The sequence below is a fragment of the Haemorhous mexicanus genome, chromosome 16 (assembly GCF_027477595.1).
Source record: "Haemorhous mexicanus isolate bHaeMex1 chromosome 16, bHaeMex1.pri, whole genome shotgun sequence".
Lineage (NCBI taxonomy): Eukaryota > Metazoa > Chordata > Aves > Passeriformes > Fringillidae > Haemorhous > Haemorhous mexicanus.
The window spans coordinates 15,517,228-15,527,868 of NC_082356.1; the positions used below are offsets into that span (position 1 = coordinate 15,517,228).

The 10,641-nt window shown below is 48.0% G+C and overlaps 1 protein-coding gene and 1 pseudogene across 1 annotated transcript in view; both read right to left on the bottom strand.

The window, feature by feature from the left end:
- Positions 1–900, bottom strand: part of LOC132335009 (zinc finger protein OZF-like) — a 150,578-nt pseudogene extending 149,678 nt beyond the window's left edge.
- The window catches only part of LOC132334808 (hydrocephalus-inducing protein-like), a 119,560-nt gene that overhangs the window by 84,483 nt on the left and 24,436 nt on the right, over positions 1–10,641 (bottom strand). The gene's annotated exons all lie outside the window — the stretch shown is intronic.

Here is a 10,641-nt window from a genome sequence, read left to right on the forward strand (position 1 = left end):
GGGAGCAAAAGCATGAGTTTGAATGTTACTACTGCAAACAAAAGGAGCATATTGAATGAAATTGCCCCAAGAGAGCCAAGGATCAGGCAATGTTCCAGGAAGATTAGAGGTGTCAGGGGCTTTTCAATTTGGGTCCCAGAACATCTAGGGAGCCCTTGATAAAATTAAAAGTGGGACCCTACAAAGAAGAATTACAGTTTATGGTGGATTCAGGAGCAGAGTGGACGACGGTGTTGGGGAAGATGAAAGAGGAAAGCCTTACAAATATGATTGCCTGGCAAAAGATTTTGAGAATATAGAAACTATAAGCGAGATTGAAATGAAAGCAAGCTTTGACATCCCTTAGTTACTGAACAACAGGAAAACAATGCTGTGGCCGGCTGAAGGTAATCCCCTTTTGATGAAACAATACCCTCTGCAAGCAGGCAGGTCCAAGGGTCAGAGCAGACCCTGCCAGCTTGGCAGAAGGGGTCTGAAGAGTAGTTTTTAGGGTTTAAAATGTAGCACAATATGGTAATGTAGTGATTCTTATAGGCTGTATGTAAATGCTATAGGATTTGTATGTTGTACTAGATTGGTTAGTGAGAATCAGAATATTCAACACAGAAGATGATATATTGTATTGTAATGGGAACTTCGCTGTCTTATGCTCTTGCTTTTGCTCTTGTTCTCTTGCTCTTGCTTTTACTCTTGCGCCCTTACTCTTACTCTTGCTCTCACTTTTCTGTGCTCTTAGCTCTTGCCTTTTACGTTATTACCCTCTCATTTTCTCTCTTCTCTCAGGCCTGCTCCGAGCTGCAGCTGGCAGCTCCCAGCAGGGCCCTGTACCCACGCCCTTCGCAATAAACTGCAAGTTCCACGACTTGGCTTCAGAGATCTCTCGTCTCCGTCTGTCCCCATCGTGCTAACCCCCAGTCCGCCTACACGACGGTGTTAAAAATACTGAAGGGATGCTCTTTAAGCGATGATTCCATGGTGGTGACAGCAGCAAAAGGGGACCCTTTTGAGGTCCCAATCATAAAAAACATTGAAATAAGCACGGGAAACAGAAGACACATTGGTAACATTTTAGTAGCTAAAGGTGCAGATTTTAACTTGTTGGGGCGGGACATGATGGTTGCTTTGGGGGTTGGGCTAGCGATGGAGAAAACTCAGCTCAAAGTGAGACTTTACAGCCTCACTGCCCCTGATGAGGAGAAAATAGACCCGAGGGTGTGGTAAGTCCTGGGAGAAGCTGGGAGGTTGGACATAGAACCGATTTGGGTGGAAATTGAAAGACCCGAAGACCCTGTGAGGGTCAAACAATACCCCCTCTCCATGGAAGGGAGGAGGGGTTTGAAACCAGTGATTGATGAATTAATAAAGAAGGGAACATTAGAACCTTGCATGTCAAGACACAATACCCCAATTTTGGCAGTGAGAAAACCGGACGGCAGCTTTAGGCTTGTGCAAGATTTACGGGCTCTGAATCAGAGAACTAAGACTCTGTTTCCCACTGTCGAATCCTTACACTTTGTTAAACAATCTCTCCCCTGAAGATACGTGGTACAGTGTGATTGATTTAAAGGATGCTTTCTGGACGTGTCCTCTGGATGAGGGCAGTCACAATTATTTCACATTCCAATGGGAAGATCCCGAGACGAATAGGAAGCAGCAGCTCAGGTGGACTTCGTTGCCTCAGGGCTTCGTGGATTCTCCAAATTTATTTGGACAGGCACTTGAGCAGGTTTTGAGTGAGTTTGTACCCACTGGAAGGAACAAAGCTTCTACAATACGTAGATGACTTGCTGGTTGTAGGGAAAGGGGAGGAGGAGGTAAGGACAAACACAACTGGGCTTTTGAATTTTTTGGGGGGAAAAGGGATTGAAAGTTTCAAAATCGAAATTGCAGTTCACAGAACCGGAGGTCAGATATCTGGGACATTGGTTAACAAAGGGAAAAAAGAAATTGGATCCAGAGAGGGTGTCAGGAATTATTGCCTTACCACCCCCGCAAACAAAAAAGGGAGGTCCGGCAGCTTTTGGGATTGTTGAGGTATTGTTGGCAGTGGATTGAAAGTTATAGTGACAAGGAGAAGTTTCTCTGTGGGAAGCTCACCACAGACAGGATCAAATGGACACAAAAGGATGAAGAAGAGTTTAAGGGGGTCAAGGAGGCGCACATGGCAGCGCCAGCGTTGAGCCTCCCTGATGTCAGGAAACCTTTTCAGTTGTTTGTGTGTGCTAGCAACCTCACAGCACATGGGGTGCTGACGCAAGACTGGGCGGGGATCAGGAAGCCTGTAGGGTACTTGTCCCGGCTTTTGGACCCGGTCAGCAGGGGCTGGCCCATGTGTTTGCAGGCTATTGTAGCTGAGGCTTTGCTAGTGGAGGAAGTGAAAAAGGTGACTTTTGGAGCACCCCTGGTAGTATTTGCACTGCGCAATGCGCGGGGCATACTACAACAGAAAGCAGACAAGTGGCTCACAGATGGAAGGTTGCTGAAGTATGAGGCCACTTTGATTCATTCACAGGATTTGGAATTGAGAACAACGACTGCGCAGAACCCTGCACAGTTTCTGTTTGGGGAAGCGGCGGAGACACTAGTTCGTGACTGCGTGGAAACAGTCGAGCTGCAAACCAAGATCAGGGAGGATTTAGAAGAAGAAGAACTAGATGAAGGGGAAAAATGCTTTGTGGACGGGTCAAGCAGAGTGGTTGAAGGGAAAAGAAAATCAGGATACGCGGTTGTGGATGGGTTGACAGGGAAAGTGATAGAGGCAGGTCCCCTGAATGCAAGCTGGTCGGCACAAGCATGCGAATTGTATGCGGTTTTGAGGGCATTGAAAAGACTGAAAGGGGAAAAAGGGAACAATTTTCACTGATTGGAGGTATGCCTTCGGGGTGGTTCATACATTTGGAAAGATTTGGGAAGAGAGAGGGCTGATCAATACAAGGGGAAATGAACTAATGCATGGGGAATTGATCCGACAAATCCTGGAAGCACTGAGAGGGCCAGAAGAAATTGCGGTGGTCCATGTGAAAGGGCATCAGACAGGAATTCAGTTTCGAACCAGTTTTGGCCTCCTGATCCGCCAGAGGGAACAATCTGGCGGATCAGGAGGCCAAAACTGCGGCACTTAGGGTGGTAAGTACCCCAGAGATTGAAAGAGAAGAAAACCCTGAGGATTCCCCTCAGCCCTCCCCAAAGGAAATTGAATGCTATGAAAAGATTGGAGGTGAATTGAAAGAAGGTAAGTGGAGGCTACCTGATGGGAGGGAATTAGTTTCCAGAGGATTTACTCGGAGGATTGTGCAAAGGTTGTACCAGAAAACATACACTGGGGGGCACAAGCCCTGGCAGAGCAATTTCTAAAATTTTTCGTGTGCAAGGGAATTTATGAATTGGCAAAACAGGAGGTACAAGGGTGTTTGATTTGTCAAAAGATGACCAAATCAAGAGCCAGGAAGGCTGCCCTGGGGAGTCGCCCCATTGCGTACCAACCATTTGAAAGAATTCAAGTTGATTTTACTGAATTGCCAAAAGTGAGAAAGTTCAATTTTGTATTGGTGATTGTAGATAAATTGACTCATTGGGTAGAAGCCTTCCCCAGCTCTCGAGCAACGGCGCAGACGGTGGCCAGAAAATTGTTAGAGGAAATTGTAGCCCAATATGGGGTAGTGAATTACATTGATTCAGATTAGGGGACACATTTTACATCAAAAGTTATAAATCAAATGGCTGATGCTTTGGGCATTCAGTGGGAGTACCACACTCTGTGGCACCCCCCGAGTTCAGGACAAGTGGAAAGGATGAATCAGACTTTGAAGGCACAGTTATCAAAATTGATTTTGGAGACAAAGATGTCCTGGTTGAAGTGTCTGCCCTTGGCTTTGCTTAATATCCGAACCATGCCTCATTCAGAGACGGGGCTCTCACCGTTCGAAATGCTGTATAGGATGCCATACAAGCATGGAATGCCGGTGGGACACCACAGATTTGAGATCCAACCATACCTGGTTGCCATCAACAGAAACTTAGAGGAATTTCGAAAACAGGGAATAGTGACACAGAGTGCTCTTCTGGGGTTCACTATTCACAAATTTCAGCCTGGGGACAAGGTGTTTGTAAAAGTGTGGAAAGACGCACCGCTCTCTCTTCACTGGGAAGGTCCTTTTCTTGTGCTCCTGACAACAGACACAGCCATTTGGACAGAGGAAAAAGGCTGGACACATGCGTCTAGGGTGAAGAAAGCCAAGCAGCAGGAGGAAGCACCTGACTGGAGGGTCACTTCTTCCCCCGGTGACTTGAAGATCCAACTCCAACGTCCTCGTAAATGACCAACAGCGAGCGGATAAGTTGTATACTGTCAGATTGTGTATGCTATCCGTCTGTACACCTTAAGTGTGAATATTGTCAGGGGGCTTTTGTTGTTCACTGCAGAAGGGGACAGAGGCCAAAGGGACGGTGTACCCAGTGTTTAGAGGAGGAGCTTGAATTGACTGACTGTATCCTGACCTTAGCCACCAATTTGAGTATCATTGAATTAGATTCTCAGGAGTGGTTTCGTATTTTTCAAAATGGGGTGCATGGGAAGCTTAGATCTCAAGCAGAAATCTTAGATGTGGAGCGCTGGAAATCCATCAGGGACCTGTGCAGTTCTGATGCAATCAGGGTGTCACGGTGGGGCGCCTTTAAGAGGAGGTATGCGGCTAAGTCCGAGGGCGTCTTCCCTGAAGAGTACTCCTGCTGCCGCGAAGATGGTCTTCCTCGCCGCTGGTGGCACCCCAGGGGGCGGAGGCAAAGGCAGAGGAGTACGCCTAGTGGGAATCCTGATTGGCCTGAGCCTAGTCATGGGCGGGACGCAGAGTCTGCGCACTGAGGTCCCCAAGAAAGGCGGAAGCGAGAGCTCCACAGATGAGTGCGAAAAGTGCACTCAGGTGGTCCCAGTCGCAGGGGACTGGGGACACTCGGCATACCAAGCCCCCGAGGAATGTCTCGGAGGAACTGGCAGGTACTGTTGGAGAAATGGCACTCGGGTGAAATTATGTGAATTGGAAATCGGGACTTGGTGTATCAATCCCGAGGCTGGGTTAAGGAACGGACAGTGAAATGATCACAAGCACCAAATGAGGAAACGAAGCATGGAACTGATGTCAATCCCCATTTGTAACCAGTGTAACCGAACCATGTGGGTCGGGGGGAAGACAGAATCTATTTTCATTGCATGTCACCAGGTGAACCCACTGTGTTATGATAACGTAAGGCTGGAAATATGCATGATGAATGAGAAAATGTACTGGATGGCGAAGAATATGAAATTTGACAGTAAGATTGCCCTGAACAAGGACCCGATCATATTGGACCTGGCACCGGCAAGCGATGACAGGTTGTGCCTACAATATGATAGGGTGGTTTGTTTTGCAAAAAATAAAAATAATGAGGATCCTGAGGGGAGGATGAGAGAGATAACTCAGGAGCTGAAACGAAGGGAGTCAGAATCGAGAAGACAGAGAGTTGAACATGAACGATTGAAAACATTGGGTGAACAGTATGAAATACTGGAAAGACAATGTGTTGATGGGGAATTACCTTCCCCAGACAAAAACCTGTTCATTGATTTGATGCAAGAAATCGCAACAGATTTGAGTTTGTCAAATTGTTGAATTTGTGGGAGGCTGAAATCTGCAGAAAAATGGCCTTGGAAAGGGGAAGGTTAGGCTCCAGAACAGCTCTTGAAATGGGACAATCCAAGGGTCTCAAAACTGGCGCAGAGACCCGAGGGGTGGATTTTAGATCAAAGAGTGATTAGCACAATCTGTGTCAGTCAGGAGGGAAGAGAGTACACCGAAATGGTGGGATACACTCTGTGTGCATCTACCCTGACGGTGAACTCAGACATGAAAAGCAGAGCCTGGCACCCAGCCCCTCCTTTGAGGTATTGGAGCCGAAAAAAACAATACAAATTGTGAATAGAACAAAAGAATAGGATTGTGCTGGGTCAAAAATCCAGGAGCCAATCCTTTCCAATCCTTGGAGAGTATAAGGGAATACTGGGGAGACCCAGGGAAAATAAATCTTAAGTGGAAAGCCCCTGATGGAATTTACTGGATATATGAGAAAAAGGCATACAGTGAATTACCCTCAAGGTGGAAGGGGTCATGCACTTTAGGCATGATCCCACCAGTTTTCTTTACTGTCCCGAGGACAAAAAGTAATCTGTTAGGGGCTCCGTTATACGAGACCCTGAGAAGGGAGAAGAGGAGTCTGAAAAAGATAATACTGGTGATAAGTGGTAAACAAGCTTGGGGAGAGGAAGAGTGGCCAGCGGAATGAATAATTGATTATTATGGGCTGGCCACGTGGGCTCAGGATGGAAGTCACGGGTATAGGACTCTGATTTATCTACTGAACAGACTGATTAGGCTGCAAGCAGTTATGGAAATTGTTTCAAATCACACCTCCGAAGCCCTGGATTTACTAAGTTGGCAGCACACCCAGGTATGGGCTATTGTGTACCAGAATCGAATAGCTCTAGACTATTTGCTGGCTGAGGAAGGGGGAGTGTGTGGAAAATTCAATGAGTCAGAATGTTGTATTGAGATCAATGATTATGGAGAGACCATAAGGGGTTTGCTGGCCGAAATCAAAAAGGTGGCCCGTGACCCGGTCCAAAAGTGGAATTCCATTTTACAGTCTTCATGGTGGGACAAACTATTTGATGGGGCATGGTGGAACAAAGTGATGTTTCTTGTGCTCTGTTCAGTAGCCGGAATCCTATTCCTCCCTTGTCTGATTCCATGCTTTATCAGACTGATCCACTCTGTGGTCCAGGGGATGCAGATTGCAATAATTCCTGTAGATTCTGAGGGAACTTCCGGAGACAACGCATCCAAGATCATGCGGTTGGGAGAAGGAAAGTAGGCCGGCAATGCTGCAGAGGCATTGGCAAAATTCGAGAAACAGACAACTGTAGAAATGAATAATGTGATATATCAGGGCATCACACAAGGTGAGTACCGAGTAGTGTAAAGGAGTACTCCATTTGTGAGGAACCCTTAATGGTGATGGGTAGAGGTAGGAAATTAAAAATTTAACAATTTGTGAGCATGAATTAAATTGGTGAAAAAAATGGGGAGGGATTGTAGTATATAGTAGAGATAATTCATGCTATATATGTGTATAAAATATTGTAAAATCCAAGTTATGTCTTTGACCACCTCGGCTGGGAGCAGAGTCTTATTTCTATTCAATTAGTTCCTGGACAATGTTAAGGTAATATCAAGTCTGTTAACGTATGAATGAAACCTTCCCGGGCCATGATTGCTGACTTCCCTGGAATGTCTAAGCCACTCATGAGGACTTGCACCTGGGAAGATTGCATCTACCAAACTCAAGCACCCGAGCCACTCTGCTACATGTGAATGCAGGCTCTTGAAGTGTTCAGACAACCATCCAGACATCTGGACTACCTTTTATGTCTGTATGGTCCCAGTTCTTCATGTGAATGGACACAAAGGAACATTTGGTCATTTCTGCCTTGAGGCAGAATAAACTGTATATAAGCTAGCTGCATGAAGCAGTCGGGGTGAACCACTGGAGAGACGCTGACACTTTGTTGGTCGGATCTCGGTTCATCCAGCGCCGACACCCGGGGTTGATGCTGCCTTGGCTGTGGTGGTTTTTCAAAATTCTATTTTTGTTAATGATCTAATAAATCTTTGTTAAATTTTATTATAAATTTGGCTGTCGATTTGATAATTTATAACAATTTGGTGACCCTGAAGTGATCTGATACTGGTGTTCGGGAACCCCTTTTTCCACCCGGGGGGTACCCTGCTGATTTTAGTGACCCAAGTGGGAATTGGATTCCAAAACTAATCAGATGCACAAAAGAGCCGCAACCAGAGACACAGAACGTAATGGGAGCCGCGTGCTGCAAGCAGAACAACAGCAGAGGGAGACAGAGGACCCAATTCTTGGCAAAGCTCGGAAAGATCTAGAGAGATTTCCGAGACCTGAGGTTTTTTTCATCGGTAAAATTCAACATGCACGAAGAGATCCACGCAAGAAAAAGAACCGTAAGTATTGTGTAGTTGGGTGGAGCGTGATCGGATGCGTGTGTGAGACGTGACATTATCACAAGGCGAGTGCAGACCCCAAGGCTGCAGTTTCAACATCCCGCGAGGGATGTGGTCAGTCAAGGGGGAAGTGCAAGGTTTTTGTTCGAAACACATGAGACACAGGGCTCAGGGAGAGTCTAGGGGGAAAACCGGTCACGTTTGGGATCAGGAGGGGAGAGACGAGCCTGGAAAATTCCAGGAACCCATCCACCTTCTGAAACCGGAGGAAACAGGTAAGGAAAACAGCCCAAAAGTCGGCAGAGCAGTTCGCTGTTCGACTTGGTCAGGCTGGAGGCTTTTCCTGAGCCGGAAAATCCGACATCGGAGAGAAAGACGGGACTCGAGACGGATGTCCCGGCGAAATGAGAGAAAGTAAGAAAAATCCTAACTTTCCTTGAGAAAATGGTGTTGGGAAAGAGCAGACACCAGATGAAAACTCAGGAGAAACCCTCTCAGGCCCCTGAAAGGATTCTATCAGAAATCCCCAGAGATAGTTCCCTGGGGTGGATGCTGGAACACTGGGATGAGAACCAGCAGAGGGTGGGGAAGTCCAAGGAGAAAATGATCCATTTTTGCATGGAAAAATGGGGAGGGAGGGAGATTGGAAAATTTGTGGTCTGGCCGATATTCGGCACGTTCGAAACCTGGACTTGTGAGTCTTTGTTTGACCACGTGGCCGGTTGCAGCCCACAGGATCCTGAGGAAATCGAGTACGCCGACATGTGGAGGCATGCTTGCTCAGGTCTACACCCAGTGCGAGCTCTCCGGCGCACGGCAAAAGAGGGGAGGGAATGGGAACTGTTGGAAAATCTTCCACCCCCTTACCTTGTGGCCCCGCAACAGCCCGATCCCGTGCAGGCACAAGCAGTGCCAGGAATGCCTCCCGAGGCGGGGGCTCCGCAAGCCCAGGCGACCGCACCACCACCGCCACCGGAGCAGGCGGTGGCATCCACTTTCCCACATGGCCACGCGGCTGCAGAGCAGCCGCTGTCGCAGGCGTCTCCAAAAATCGAGGAAAGAAAAATAGAAAGCTCCAGGGACGTCTCTCCCCCAGCATGTTGGACAAGGTGGAGAACAAGGAGGTCGACCATGAGGGAAAGTGGGGACCAGGAGAACACCTGCCCGCCCTGTCGTTGACCTCGCCACCCAGCGATAGTTTCACAAAACCACTGAAAGAAAAAGTTGGCACAGTTTTTTGCTATTGCACAGAGCCTTGTCCACGGGCCATTGTTGGACAGAGTTGTTAGCTCGGGAGAGGGCCGACTGCTAACTAATTCCACTTTCACTTGGACGTGTCTCTTAATTTGTTAACCGGATTTGACAAGATGGTGCAGTCTTTGGCTTTGCGGTACATATCTACTGCCACTCAAACTGACCCATCAGATCTGTGGGTCAAATGTTGCCTTCTGCTATAAGGCAAGGCGACCTGGTTTCAAGGGACAGCACGGCGACCCAAACTCACCAGGGTCACTCGGGCCAATGACGGACGCAGACACCAATGTGGTGGACGGTCAAAAGGCCTTTATTGTCTCATCTCGTAGGGTTTTATAGTCTAGGGAGCTTCACTACGTCAGAGGGGGTCTGCAGTACTATCTATGGTTAGTAAGGAGTGGAAAGTTACTAGCGTTAGGGGGGCTACATTCCTAGTTACATTCCTAGGGTGATCTCTTATCTCAGGGGATTAAGGGAAAAGGAATCCTGCCGCTTTCCGTCACATCGCGTGATCTTCCGTTCGCCTGTCCCTATCTACCACAGTCAAAGATGCCGTTGTTCCATCTATACCCCCTCTGCCCAGGGAAGAGGGACTCGATCTGGTGTGTTTGGAGTTTGTTAACTCCACAATGGTGACAGAGGAAAGGTTACACCAAGGAGTTGGATGGGAGGGCTTGGCACAGTTTCCTGAGCCCTATGAGATCTCCCCTGTTGGGGCTGCCCAGGATGATGAGTACACAGCTAGAGGCACAAAAGGGCCAAAAACACCCGAAGCTCTTCCCGGGCCCAGTGGTGACGGTGCAAAGAGTCGAACACCTGTCTTGTCCATCCCGGATGAAAAACCAGCTTGTGCGCACTGTGATACCCGGTTCACTAGGATGTCAGGGCTGATTGACCATCTTAAGAGGGCGCACGGGCAGAAGAAAGTCATCTTCAGATGCTCGAAATGTGGTAAACAAAATCTTAAATACCACAGCATCTCCTGCCACGTCCCACGCTGCAAAGCGGAGGTATGTGTGGCTCCCACTGGCGAGTGGGCCTGTGAGGTATGCCAGCGTGGGTTTACGACCAAGGTAGGCCTGAGCCAGCACCAGAGGATTAGACATCCTCTTGTGAGGAATGTGGAGCAGATTGTGGCGTCCTGCAGTATTCCGTGGTTTTCCTGGGCCCTGTATGAGTCCAAATCCGACTAGCCCACACGGACCCGCATAGACGAAAGTAACAGACCAGAGGCACTCTTCTCCACGTGGGTGCAAGTATCTTGTTTATTGGCTTGGTGGCAAGACACTCTGGTGACGGGGCCACCCAGGTAGAAAAGAGGGTGTGG